The 13,250-nt window shown below is 45.5% G+C and overlaps 1 protein-coding gene and 1 long non-coding RNA gene across 3 annotated transcripts in view; one reads left to right on the plus strand and one right to left on the minus strand.

Moving 5' to 3' along the window:
* Positions 1-6,215: 6,215 nt before the first annotated feature.
* LOC124231255 (uncharacterized) lies at positions 6,216-11,699 on the minus strand. The gene is made up of 3 exons (XR_006886469.1): positions 10,898-11,699; positions 9,606-9,756; positions 6,216-6,329 (listed from the first exon to the last, which is right to left on the minus strand). It is a non-coding gene; the product is annotated as an uncharacterized LOC124231255 (long non-coding RNA).
* Positions 11,700-12,009: 310 nt separating this feature from the next.
* The window catches only part of BACH1 (BTB domain and CNC homolog 1), a 47,170-nt gene continuing 45,929 nt past the window's right edge, over positions 12,010-13,250 (plus strand). The window contains exon 1 of one of the 2 annotated variants that reach the window (XM_046648094.1): positions 12,010-12,114. The gene's annotated coding sequence lies outside the window, so the exon portion shown is untranslated. The remainder of the gene's footprint in view (positions 12,115-13,250) is intronic. The other variant, XM_046648096.1, reaches the window with a different exon arrangement.

Here is a 13,250-nt window from a genome sequence, read left to right on the forward strand (position 1 = left end):
GAACGTTTAGTTCTAGCCCTCTTTTTTCTTTTTCAATGTCTTTTCAGCTGCCCCCAATCCTATCTGATTGAAATACTGAGTTAACACGGATGGCTGTTCAGCATCGTGGCCAAGAGTCCAGATATTGGCATCAATCAGAGCTGAATCTGAGTCCTGGCTCAACGACCAAATAACAAGAATGTTCCTTGAGCTCTTACTCCCTAGCTAGGCACTGCATTTAGGGCTTTTACTTGGACTAGTTCACTTAATTCTCACAATGACCCTATCTAATACCAAAGTTGGTATTACTGTTATAAGTTACAATATGGTGATCAGCGTCAGGAGTTGCAATGCCTGAGTTGAATCCTGGCATTCTCTCTCACTAACTTTGTATTATTGGAGTAGTTCTTTAGCCTCTCCAAGCCTTGGATTCTTCATCTGTGAAGTAGGAATAATACTATCTCCTTCACAGGTCTGCTGTGAGGACTATAAGAGAAAAAATATATGAGGTGTTTAGCATGTAATTGCTGTCCAAGTGCTCAATAAAAGGTGACTAGTTGCATTATTTTTCTGGGAAATACTGAGAATATAAAGGGATGTTACTTTATAACATTCAGAGAGTTTTGAGGAACTTGACAAAGAGGCTATAAGGATGCACCTCCCAGACCTTTGATTACAGGGTATAACTGTAATTGACAGAGGGCCACAGCTGCTACACTTTGAGACCCAACAGTACCTTCGTTCAAGGCCATGCCTCCCATGGGCTTCTCCCTGCCAGTGATGGAGCGCAGTGGGGGATATTAAGGCAGACTGGTTCATGGAGCAACAGGATTCCTACCAGCATTGGCTTAGTCTCAAGGACTTCCTCATGGCTTTGCTGAACCCTCATTAGACTGCACTCCATTTCTAGGACACTTCTACGCAAGCTTCTCACCCTCTCTTCTTTGCTTGAGGTCAGACTTGCATTGTAGTCTTATGGTTCTGCCAGTCTTTCCTGGCTCCCTCCCTACTTCCTTTCACATAGGCGTTCCTCCTAATCAAATGTTTAATCCTGTCTTGGTGTCTGCTTTTTGGAGAACCTGGACTAATACACATGAGTTTTTGTTTGGTTTACCCTGGTAATTACGCTAATCATAACTTGCAGAGAGTTCTTCTGCCCCAATCTCAGGAAAATGATGATTCTCTAACTGTTCTCCTTAAAAGTCTCTCTCCATTCCTCCAGTGGTTTCTTCTGACTTCATTCATTTTCCCACCATATTTTCACATTGAGAGTCTCTCCACCCGTCCCTAATTTTCCTTTCTACCACTTATATCTAGTACCATTCTTCATCTGCCCCCTTTTCTCTCTCTCCTGTTGGAAACCTTGAGTTGCCATCCCTCAGCAGCATGTTCAGTGGGGTCTGCTTCATCTATCTTTGCACTTTCTCAGCTTTCGACTGCAGTCTGCTGTTGAAATTTGGATGCAGATGTCCTTTATACAAGTAAGTTATGCATAATGGAGTTTTCCCTTTTTTATGATTCCTTCTTACAATTCTAGATTCTGTATCAGCTTCCTTGAATTTAAATACTCATTCAGTGTAATATTGGACAAATAACTTCTCTGGCTTCAAATTCCTCATCATGAAACAGGGATACGCATACAGGCCCTTTTCGGTTGTTGTGAAGATTAAATGTAGTGACATGTCAACAGAATCAAGCCCTGTGCCCAGCATTCATCAAATGTTGGTTTGTTCCTCTACCAAGGCAAATCAAATCTAAGATCATTCTTGGTTGTATTAAGAAGAAATGATATATTCCTTAAACTGAAAACATTCACAGATGGGAAGGAGGCACATAGAAGCTGGCACAGCTAAGTGGCAAGACAAGATTTGAACTCTGATCTTTGGCCCCAGAACTTGCCCTATTTACCAAGCATTTATTATAAAATAAGGCAAAACATATCTTCACCTCTATCTTAGGTCAGGTTCCCCAGAAGCAGACCTGGAGACAAGGATTCCTAAGCAAACGATTTTTAAATTTTTATTATTTCCTCTCAGGGGAAATCAGAGGGACATGAAGGAAGAAGGATAGAGAAGGGGAGATAGCCAAATAAGGTACACTACCAGGCAAAAGTCCTGTAAAAGGTGGGCTCAGCTTGATCCCACAGGGCAACCTGAGAATAAGTTAGACTGTGGAGTTGTACCGACCTCAGGCAAGGGAGCTTGGCCTCCATACTTCTGTGCCCAGCAGCTAACCACCACCCAGGGAAGCTAAATTGACAGGCATTTCTGGATCGGCATATGTGGTGGAGATGTGGGAAGTAGCTTTCATAGACTGAGGGAAGTCTTCTAAAGAAGGGCCACAGGTGCTGGCCACTGGGAAGAAAAGCATGTTGGGGGCGGGCCCAGTGGCGCAGTGGTTAAGTGCGCACCTTCCGCTTAGGTGGCCTGGGGTTCACCGGTTCAGATCCCGGGTGCGGACATGGCACTGCTTGGCAAGCCATGCTGTGGTAGGCATCCCATATATAAAAAAGTAGAGGAAGATGGGCACGGCTGTTGCTTCAGGGCCAGGATTCCTCAGCAAAAAGAGGAAGATTGGCAGCAGTTAGCTCAGGGCTAATCTTCCTCAAAAATAAAATAAAATAAAATAAAAAGTATGTGGAAGCAGAGAGGTGCACGAAAATGGTAAAAGGGGTCCTAAGGGCCTGGGCAGATCACTGACATTGTCCACTATAACCCCAACCTACAACCTGTGAAGTTTCCATGGTTCTGTTTTCACTTTAGAAGACGCATATCTTACAGCATACATACATTCTCTATTCTGAAAACTAGCATCAAACTAGTTAATAACTGAGATATAAATTTAAATTAAGGTAAAGAGCTCTTGGATAGTTTCACACTGATAAATGATTAGTATTCCCATTACATTAACTGCAAAACTGCAAAATCCTCAGGGCCATTATCTCCTTACTTCTTCAGATTATCTATTCCCTTCTCAGAATCAGTAAATTGGGGTTGGGCAAGACCTGATTTCTGCTTTTTCCACTGCTTTTAATTTGGCTACATGTCTAAAATATTCTTGGCTTCCCTAAGAATAAAGCTAATACTTACATAATTAGTACTGTGTGCTATGCTAAGTATATTAACTCATGTAATATTCACAACAACTATGTCAACAATGAGAACTAGCAGAACCACCATCGATGGTTGAAGAAATGAGCACAAATGGTTAAGTAATAAAACTGCGATTCAAACAATCTGGCTCTAGAGTCAGTCCATGCTTGTCACTATGCTCCAGTGCCTCTCTGTGAGGACAAAATTCCCTCCCAAAGGAGCCTACATTGATTTGAGTTCCATCCACTTTCTCATCAATGACATCCTGTCAACTTGAATTGGACTAATAATTACTCAAGAACAATAAATACTTAGTTCCTGAACTTGGTGATTCAGACAGCAGAAAGCCCAACTGAGCACTCTCCCCATTTCTATCCTAGGCCATCCCTGGCTTGCTCCATACTCCTTCCCAGCAGGACTCCACAGAGGCCAAGATTTTGCCATTTTTGACCATTATAGGTAAAACTGATTTAAAAAAAGAATCCCCCACAAATCATATTGTAATAGCGAGTTGATAGACTATTTTAATAGAAACTTGTGATTATCACAAATTATACTTAATAGAAAATAAAGGATATAAGTGCATATTGTACAATATAAAGCTTTGCAACACACGTATAATTCAATGTAAGAGAACAATATTGAAATCTATGGATTCAGGTTTACTTTTATGGGATCCCCAGGGAAATGGTTTCAGTAGAGGAAAGGGCTCTTGGGCAAGAAGCCCAAAGAGTTGGATGGCAACCTTTCTTGGCTTCTGTCCTGAAAACTCAGCTTCCTCATTTTTAAAACCTCTGTTTTATCTAGCTTAAGAGAGTAGTGTATCAAATGAAACAAATCTATGAAAATGGCTTGTAAATTACCAAATATTAAATACGCATGCACATTTAATATATTGACTGATGGATAAATGTATCTGAATCTTTTCTGCTTCTTACACTTTTATGACATTTGCTGTCCTTTATTTTTCTACTACTCCAGATGAATTTATAATTTCTTAGGATCTTATTTTCAATATCATACTTAGAGATGGATTTTTAATAAAAATATTACTGAATAGATAACACTTGTTTCCAAAAGCTGTGCCAGCTCTTGGCAATAATTCTGAATTTGTCTCTGTCAGTATCTTACTATTTAGGATTCATTCAATGCCCTTCTACTACCCTTCCTAGCCACATCATACTTCTCTAAGTGGCATGGCTTGCAGGTATAGCTTCCTATTCTAGAGACTTCCTTCTGTTTTCCTATCAAAATGCATTTGATCCCCATTCGCCATGAGTATTTTTATAAGCTTATTCTCACTAGAGTGATCGTGATTGTCCTTGAATGTGGCTTAATGTATTTGCCCTTTGAAACAATTTTAAATCAGAGATCTTCTGAACATGCAAAACTTTCATCCTCAAAAATAAATCTTCAAGGGACTTCAGGCACCAAGTAGAGATGTAAGAAAGGCAAAGCCTGATCTGAATCTGATAACAGAAATATGGATTTTTGTCTATTAAAAAATGATAGAAATGTCTATGAGTATTTTTTGTTCTTCCTATGGCACATCATCCGGTGCTTGCAAATGATTTTATGCTTGACTTCTTACTGCTAAGGATAAAGAGCCAAATTATGTTAGAGCTTGTTTTTGGAAACCCAAGGGCACATGTAGTTAACTAGAGAAATGCCCTTGGTTTCCTTTCCTTGTTTATCCCAAGGGATATAAAAAATCTTCCCAATAGTATTTCTTCTGGAAATCTTATTTGGCCAGGAAGCAATTTTCCAGTGTCCTAATCAATTTAATTTTATGTTTTTAGAACTCTAAGCTTAATATTAATTCTAAAGCCTCCTTTTACTTAGGTAAAATTCTCAAATTATTAGTATAAAAGGATATTTCCTTTTACTAAATGGAATGCAACATCTCCTCATTCCTATAGCTTTATCGCATAGATGTGGATTTCTTTATTTTGGCTGCCTTAAGTGGACCTGCCTCTTTCAATTCACGTCCTCTATTAATTATGATGCAGACTTTTGATTAGTTATCCAGTTATAAAATGCATAGTAAAAGAGGAAAAGTTTAAATTATCAGAATAATTCTATACCATTTCTTAGCTCTCTCTGTTTTTGCAGAGCTTGAATCCATGAAATTGTTTTGAAAGACTTCAGTTTCCTTTCTCCCCCCTTTGGCAGCTGTTTCACATTTCAAAAGAGCCATTTCCTGGAATTTTACCATAGTAATTTTACTAGCTTATCTGCCTCTCTGTTTTCTTATTTGTGATCTAGTTATATCTAGGAGGAGATGGCAATCCTCAAGTCAATAATAATATTCTTCATAATTTCCTACTAAGATCTATTTATTGCCCTTTTACCACTCAACACCATTATACTGCTATTCACTGCTATTCATTTGCCAGCTTCCAGGGTCATATGTGTAGGTTGCGTATGTTTATACAACCCATTTACTTCCACGTAATCTAGGATGCATAACTTCAGGGTTCTCAGCACGCGCATCCTCAAAGCCTTGAGATTAAGAAGAGGTATCAGTCAAGACTGTATCTGGCTTCATGTAATAAAAACTCAACTCTAGAAATTGAACTGAATAGGGTTTTCTTTCTCTATTGTATGATAAGAAGAGGGACCCCTGCAACCAGTCAGTGCTGGTCAGCTGCTCAAGGAAGCCATCCAGGATCTGAGGTTCTTTCCAGCTTCCTGCTCTGCTATCCTTGGAGTGTGGTTTTCATCCTTATGGTTGAAAGAAAAGAGCTCTACCTCCAGTCACTCCAGGCAGGGAGGGCAGAGGGCAAGGGTGCATACCCGCTGACTTGGTCTTTTGTTATCGGGAAAGTAAGAGCTTTCCTGGAAGTTCCATCAAGTGCATATTTGCTTATATCTGGTTGACCAGAACTAGGTCACATGGCTAAGGGAGGTGGGGAAGTGTATTTAAGCACATTCAATCGGGATTATGTTAGAGAGGCAGAAGGAGGAATGGATATTGGGTAGGCAGCTGCAGTGTCTGCCAACAAGGGATTTAAGAGAAGTGAATGAGGAATAAAGTGTCCCTGATTTAAAGGTCAGTCCTAAGGCTACTAATGATGAATACAAAGAGTGTTTGTGTGAAGTAGGTACCTCCTGGACCAAGGCGGTCCTCAGGCCTTACCTTGTCAAAATCACCATAATTCTGAACTTGCAGATGCAGAAATCTGAACTGGGGACACATTAGCGGTGATCTGTGTTTCACATACACATTCACCCAAGGCTGCAGAGGCAGGAGGAAAACTGGAAAGACAATTTATTAGCTTACAATGAGAATATTGCCAGCAAATATACCCAATGTTGATGCTGCTAACCAAATAATCTCTCCCTGTAGGCAAATGTACATGCGAAGCCAAAGCATTAGAAAGAAATCAAAGAGGGATGTGAAGGGGGTGACTGTGATCGCTAATCTAATGGAAATAAGCCATAGTAGCCTGTGGCTTCCATCCTCCCCACGTCCTGCAGGTAACAGTACCCAGGAATAAAACACTGTGTCCTTGGCCAATGCACCCTCACCCCTAGGCTGTGCAAAGGATGTGTTGCCTGCATTTGCACCTCTGGCTCTTCTTTCCTTGGCTTTAGATTTTGATGAACTCGTCTTTCGGACAATCATATTCTTTCTTATATATTTCAATATAGTCATTCTGGTTATCCTCAAGTCTTGACCTGATGAATCAGTCAGGGAACTGGTAAAATCATATGGGACCACTTACAAGGGTGAAGGCAGTTAACCCACCAAGAGACAGTGACGCACCCTGTGGCTAACCAAGATGGGGAAGTATCAGCTCCCCTAGAATGACACTGGTTTGTCTGTGGCTCTAGGTGAAGGTTGCATGACAGGTGCTGGGGCCTTTGATAGATGAATATAGTCACAGCCAACCCTTGGCCTGGCAGAGAGACAGATATGTTGATGCTGATGCCTCCCATTATCAAATACAATCAGAAGTGAGGGGGCAGGGGGACCCATGGATGTTGTGCCTAGAGGCCTGCCTCCTGCAGCAGAGTAGGGTGGAGAAGGCAGGAGAGGGAATCTGGAGTGGCCAATGGTGAAAATCCAGCACCCCCAAGTGATGGCTCTATCTCTTTACAGTAATGAGTCTCTCTCCTCTGACCCAGTAGGTCTTATTTTACAACTTTTAAATCTCAGAGCTCAATCATTCTACTCCATTTCCAAAGCACTTCCTACATAAGGCACCCTCGTCCAGGGAATGGGCTGTTGTGATGGGAGTGACAGCCTGTGTCCATTTTCTCTTCTCTAAGAGGTTAGTACTTCTTCCTCTTGCTGTGGTTGCTCCAGCTCAACCTCCAGTTAGCTCATCATTGACTTACTAGGTTTCCCTTTTTTACCTGGCTGCTAGGAAGCTACAGATAACTCTGTAGCTCATCTTTGTCAAGGACATATGTTTTGCGATATGTATTTTTAACTTTTTTCCTTGAGTTCATTGTATTTTCTTTCCACTTATTTCCTTTATTCCTTCTTTTAATTTATATACACATTTCTCATATTGGAGCATGAGTATATCTAGGTCAAGATTTCTCAAGCTTGGCATGATTGACACTTTGGGCCAGAGAATTCTTTGTTGTGAATGGGGAATAAGGTGTCTTTTTTCACAAAGTATTTTATCCATGGGGACTGCCCTGTGCATTGTAGGATGTTTAGCAGCATCTCTGGCCTCTACCCACTAGTCATCAGTAGCTCCCCCACCCCAACCCCCATATCAATATGAATATCTCCTGGGGGCCAAATTCGCCTCTGTTGAGAACCACTGTTCAGGTGAATGAAGTGTTATATGCCAGAGGTGAAGGAAAACTGAGAGTTAAAATATGGCACCACTACTGGTTCTGTCAGTTTTACTACAAAACAAAAATTATTTTGAGAAGACTTTCATTAAAACAAATATATTATGGAGTAGAATTTAATAGCTGCATGAATTTTAAAGATAAGAGATCAGGAGCTGCAGGCTATAATCCTTGGTGTAAACATCAACAAATACGTGTAACAAAGCTATCAGGCTGGATTTTTCTCTGTCTTTGCAGGCATGTGACTGGTGGAAGGCTCTGTACGTGCTGCTTGTGACCAGCACCAAGCACAAACATCACTGGTTCCACAGGTAGGCACGTGCACCAAGCATCAGTAACTCACCACGGGCGTGAGGGATGGGTTACACCAAGCTTTGGGCAGTCTTCTGTCATCTTTCTGGCTCCAACTCTACTCTCTTCTCCTCTCTCACCTCCACAAGTGGGTGCAGAGCAGTCAGGCCACACTCAGTATTCTGAGGGTCTCACTTTCTAGCCGCAAACACTTATACGTATGTATATGTGTATATATGTCTATACACACTCACACATATATATATATACACACACATATGTATATACATATATATTATATATTTATGTATACATATATTTTAAGTTCAATATCCAGCATTAGCTTCTGAGAGGATAACCATTTCATATATAACTACTTCGTTATATAAATATATACAGCAGAGTGAGGGAAATTTGGGGTACCAATAATCTGTAATTGAGGAAAATCTCAAGTGTCATCTCAGATCAAGAAGCTTGACACAGCTTTAAAATTAAACAGTCTCTTCTACATATTTTCTGTTTTATTTATCTGAACTTTCCTCTAAGCCCTGATCATTGGGGCTGTGGTTCTGCTTACAAATTTAACTACATTTTCATGCTCTATTCCATCATTGGATATTTTCTTTTACAAACCATTCCAAAACTGAAGGGCTTAAAACAACAATCATTGTGTTCTAATTCTACGAGTTAACTGGGCTCAGCTGGGAGGTTCTTTTTTTTTTTTTTAGGAAGATTGGTCCTGAGCTAACATCTGTGCCAATCTTCCTCTATTTTATGTGGGATGCTGCCACAGCATGGCTTGATGAGTGGTGCTAGGTCCACCCCTGGGATCTGAACCCGCAAAGCCCAGGCTGCTGAAGCAGAACATTCAGACTTAAACACTATGCCACCAGGCTGGCCCTAGGGGGTTCTTTTGGCTGGGACTGGAGACATGTATAAACTTGACTAGATCAGAACATCTAAGATGGTTCACTCCCACGACACGTTTGATGTTGACTATTGGCTGGTTGCTCTGTGGGGCTGTTGACTGGAGAGGCTACACATGGGCTTCCCACAGCATGGTGTCTTGTTTCCGAAAGGGAGTGTCCCAAGAGATATGTTTCAAGAAAGAGGAAGTAGAAGATGCTAATCTTCTTAAAGACTAGACTCATAACTGACACAGCGTCACTTCTGTGGTGTTCTCTTGGCTATGCAGTTACAGGGCCAGTCCAGATTCAAGGGGATGGAAAATAAACTCCCCTTCTCGAGGGGAGAGTAACAAAAATTTTGTGGTCATTTTTAGTCCACTACAGCCTGCAATTGGTTTCTGGAGGCCCAAGAATTTTTCCCTACTTGGACCCTACATTGAGCCACTTTGGTTGTTGTTAAATCTGGTCTCTGAGCAGCACCTTTTTCACCAAGCCAGAGGCTGCACTCCCTTCACCTTACCTTTCCTTTCCAATATCAGGTAAACACTAGGGTGTGTTTGCCCATCCTGCTCCAGGAAGTCCTCCATGTCTTCTAATAAAATATGTTCATTTTCCACAAAAATCTTCCAACCTTGGAGTAAGGGTGTTACGGTTTCAACCCATAGTCACTTCTGAGGGAAGAAGGGTCAATGGGCAGTTTTTCAAGTTGGTGAGAACCTATGCTTACTTTATCTTGGTAATCCCCCACAGTTTAAAGCCTATTTTTTGACCCCCAAATTTTGTTGATTGAATTAGTGAATGAATATTTAAAGACAAAAGCAGCTAAGGCAAGGGAATTGGAGTGAATGAAGTTCTCTAGAATTAGCATCTAAAAACAACCACATGACATAACGACCTCTACCCACTCCCTTCAGCCCACAGGGTAAAGTCCAAACTCCAGGGGCAGTGCAGGAGGCCCTTTGCAGACCGACTTGTCCTGATTTCATTCCCTATTTTCACTTTTCGCTCTGCCCATAGTGCACACCGTAAGCTCTAACTCAGGACTTCTCAAGTGTGGTTTGACGACCACCTGAATCACTGTTAAAAATGCAGATCCCCGGGTCCCACTCAGACCTATAAAATCAGAGTCTTGGAGAGCAGGGCCCGGGAATCGGCATTTGAACCAATGCTCCTGAGAGTCCTCGGCAGGCTAAAGTTTGAGAGTTACTCTGAACTGCCTTGACATTCTCAATACCTCGATATACCTTTGTAAGACTTTTCAAATGATGAAACATCTTAGAGTATATGCTGTAATTTTCAGGCTAGAAAATATCACCACCGTTATCTAAAGAAGGAAGAGTTCCTCCCAAAGAGGAGGGTCTGTTCTTCCTCTAGAAGAAACAGCAAAGGTGTGGGAGGAAGGAAGAATATAACCTCAGTGGCTTAGGGTGAAAAGGGAGTGAAGCCTCCCAAAGTCTCACATGTGTATAAGAACCCCAGTCCTTCATGGTCTATGCCCAACTGCCCTTTCCTCCTCTCTCACTGAATATTTGTACCCCACCACGAGCTCACAAAGCCTGGAATGTCATCTGCCTCTTACCTCTGTATTTTTGCATACGCTTGTCCCTCCCTGGACTGCTGGGCCCCACTCTTCCCAGTTAAGACCCAGTGCAAATACTAACTCCTGCCTTGATTCTAGGTCATAGTGGATCACTTCACCCCTTGCACTCCCATCCAATTTCACTTAGGTCATTTTCTCACTTTTTTTGGACGTAACTCAAATGTCCCTAAGTGTCCCTGTGAGTACAAATGCAGTCATGTTAGTGATCATACCTGACTCTATTATTTTGGTAGCCTTTTTTGCCCTGATACCTCCCGGGCTGTCCTCCTGTGTTCACGAAAGCGTCCACACACCCAGGTGCTGCTGCTCCCATCAGGCTGGCTGGCAGGTCCCAGCGTGTTTGCGTCCCCCTCCAGATTGATAGGCAGAGGCTTTGCCACGTGTGTATTTCTCTTCGCAGACAGTGCTTTGACCTCCAGAGGTGCTAAATGGCTTGGAAACATAATTTGAAAACTGACAATTGGATAAACACCAGAATAAACACCAGAGGACTGAAGCCCGACCAGGGCTTGAGATCAGCCGGCTGACACCACTGGGCGCTGAACCTCACTCCAAGTTTCCTGGCAGCCACAGCGTAAAGGGAACACCTGTCAGCCGGCGCTGCTGTTTTCTTTGTCAGACAGAAGTAGGGCTGCCAGATGCTTTCTACAAAATCCTGGATGCACTTCATACTTTCCTACCAGCTAGCTCAAATACCTTGCGATCCTGGGCGCCCGGCCACCTACAAAGGAAGGCAGACGAAGAGCTCTGCCGAGGGGGCTTCCAGAAGCGACCCCTGAGGGGGGCTGGGGAGGGACGTGGGTCAGCGCTCGCCCTCCCTCCCGTCTCTGCTCGATTCCGGTGTCCTGCTAACACCTGGGGTGAGGAGGCCTGCAGCCTTTTCCTTTCTGCTCTCAGAGGGAAGGAGGAGGTGGTCCTCGGGGGTCTTTTCCGGTCAGGCAGCAGGCTGGGCTCCCAAAGGAGCGCCGTGCACCGACCCTGCTTCCACCTCCCCGAGGGCTGCCCCTCCCCAGGCCCGCGCGGCCCCTCCCCACCACCGCCCGCGTGGGCTTCCGGCCGCGCGGAGACCGCCACCGGGATCCAGCGCGGCTACCGCTCGGGGACTGAGGCCTCGCGGGCGGCGAGGCGGGGCGGGGCTTCTAGTGAGGGCGGGGGTTTAAGCGCGAGGGGCGGGCCTACTGGGCGGGGCCTCGAGAGGCGGGCCTATGGGGCGGGGCTTCGAGCAGGTGGGGCGGGGTTTCGGCGTCGGGAGGCTGTGGCTGCGGCCGCTGAAGAGGGGAGGGAGGGGGCGGAGGGGAGGGGAGGGGAGGGGAGGGGAGGGGAGGGGGCGGCCGGCCGCGGGCAGAGCGTGAGTCACCTGACCGCTGCCCGCGCCGCCCGCCAGGCTCGCTCGCTGCCGTCAGTCGGGCCGCGCCGCGCCTCGGCTCTGGTGAGTGGCTTGGCAGTCCCGCCCGCCCTTCCCTGGGAGGGTCGGCGTGGCTGCGCGTGGTCGGGGCCGCGGGCCTGTGAGGGGCGGCCTGCGGGCAGGTCCGGGGAGGGCAGCTAGGGGGCCCGGGCGGTCTCTTCCCGGGCGGGGGGCGCTTCGTGGGCCCCGCGGGGGGCGGCTGCGGCCCCCGTTCCTGGAAGTGGCCGCGTCCGCCGGAAGGGCGCCCGGTGGCCCTGTGCGCGGCCAGCGCCGTTGCTGACGGGCCCACGCTGTACTTTACCCCCGGGCGGCTGGCAGGGCGGAGGGCGGGGGCCGCGGGGCCAGGCGCCCGCTCCCATCCCCGCCTCTCCGCTTCCCGGGTCCGAGCCCGGCCCTCCCAGGCGATCCCTGCCCGGGCTGTGACACATCAGCACCGCCCGCGCGCCGGGGCCTGGCTCCGTATTGTCCTCCTGCCCCTCCCACCGGCCTCCGCAGCCGACGCGGCCAGCGGGTGTGTGCCGCCCGTCTTCCTAGCCTGGGTGTGCGTCGCGCGTGTAATCACGTAGGAAAGGCCGAGTGTGTGGCTGGATCAGTAAATGCCACCTTGCGGGGCTGGGTTCAGCGAAGATCGGTCTAGGGACCCGGAGATCCCAGGGCTCCCTTTGTTGGAGTTTTGCCCACGCGTTGTAATGCAGACTCCCACAGTCCGGTGCGAGTGGGTGTTGACTAGAGACACTCCAGCTTTGTGTTCGTCTGGTGTCACACGAGTGCCATTGCTTTCTTCTTGCACGGCAGTTTCGCGTTGAGTAGCATTGTGCTTGGAATGCTGCTGTGAGCCTTCTGCGTTAAACTTGGGCCGATTCAAGGTCTAGTAGTAATCGTGAAAGAACGTGTGTGGGGAAAACGAGCCATAATGTGCTTGACGGAACAAAGACTGTTTTGTAGGGATGCTTATCTTTTTGGAGAATTGTATCAGGGTTGGGACTGTTCCCATGGGGAATGCCGCTCCTAGGTCTTTGCTTGTATCTTTTAATACTCCTTATTACGTCCCGGAGGGTTTGTGTTTAAGGCGGTTCAGAAAGATAATGGGTGGAAACACTGGACTAGTTAGTGACAGCATTGGAGCGCTTCACATGGTCACACAGAGAAATGGGAAGAGG

The sequence above is a fragment of the Equus quagga genome, chromosome 21 (genome assembly GCF_021613505.1).
Source record: "Equus quagga isolate Etosha38 chromosome 21, UCLA_HA_Equagga_1.0, whole genome shotgun sequence".
Lineage (NCBI taxonomy): Eukaryota > Metazoa > Chordata > Mammalia > Perissodactyla > Equidae > Equus > Equus quagga.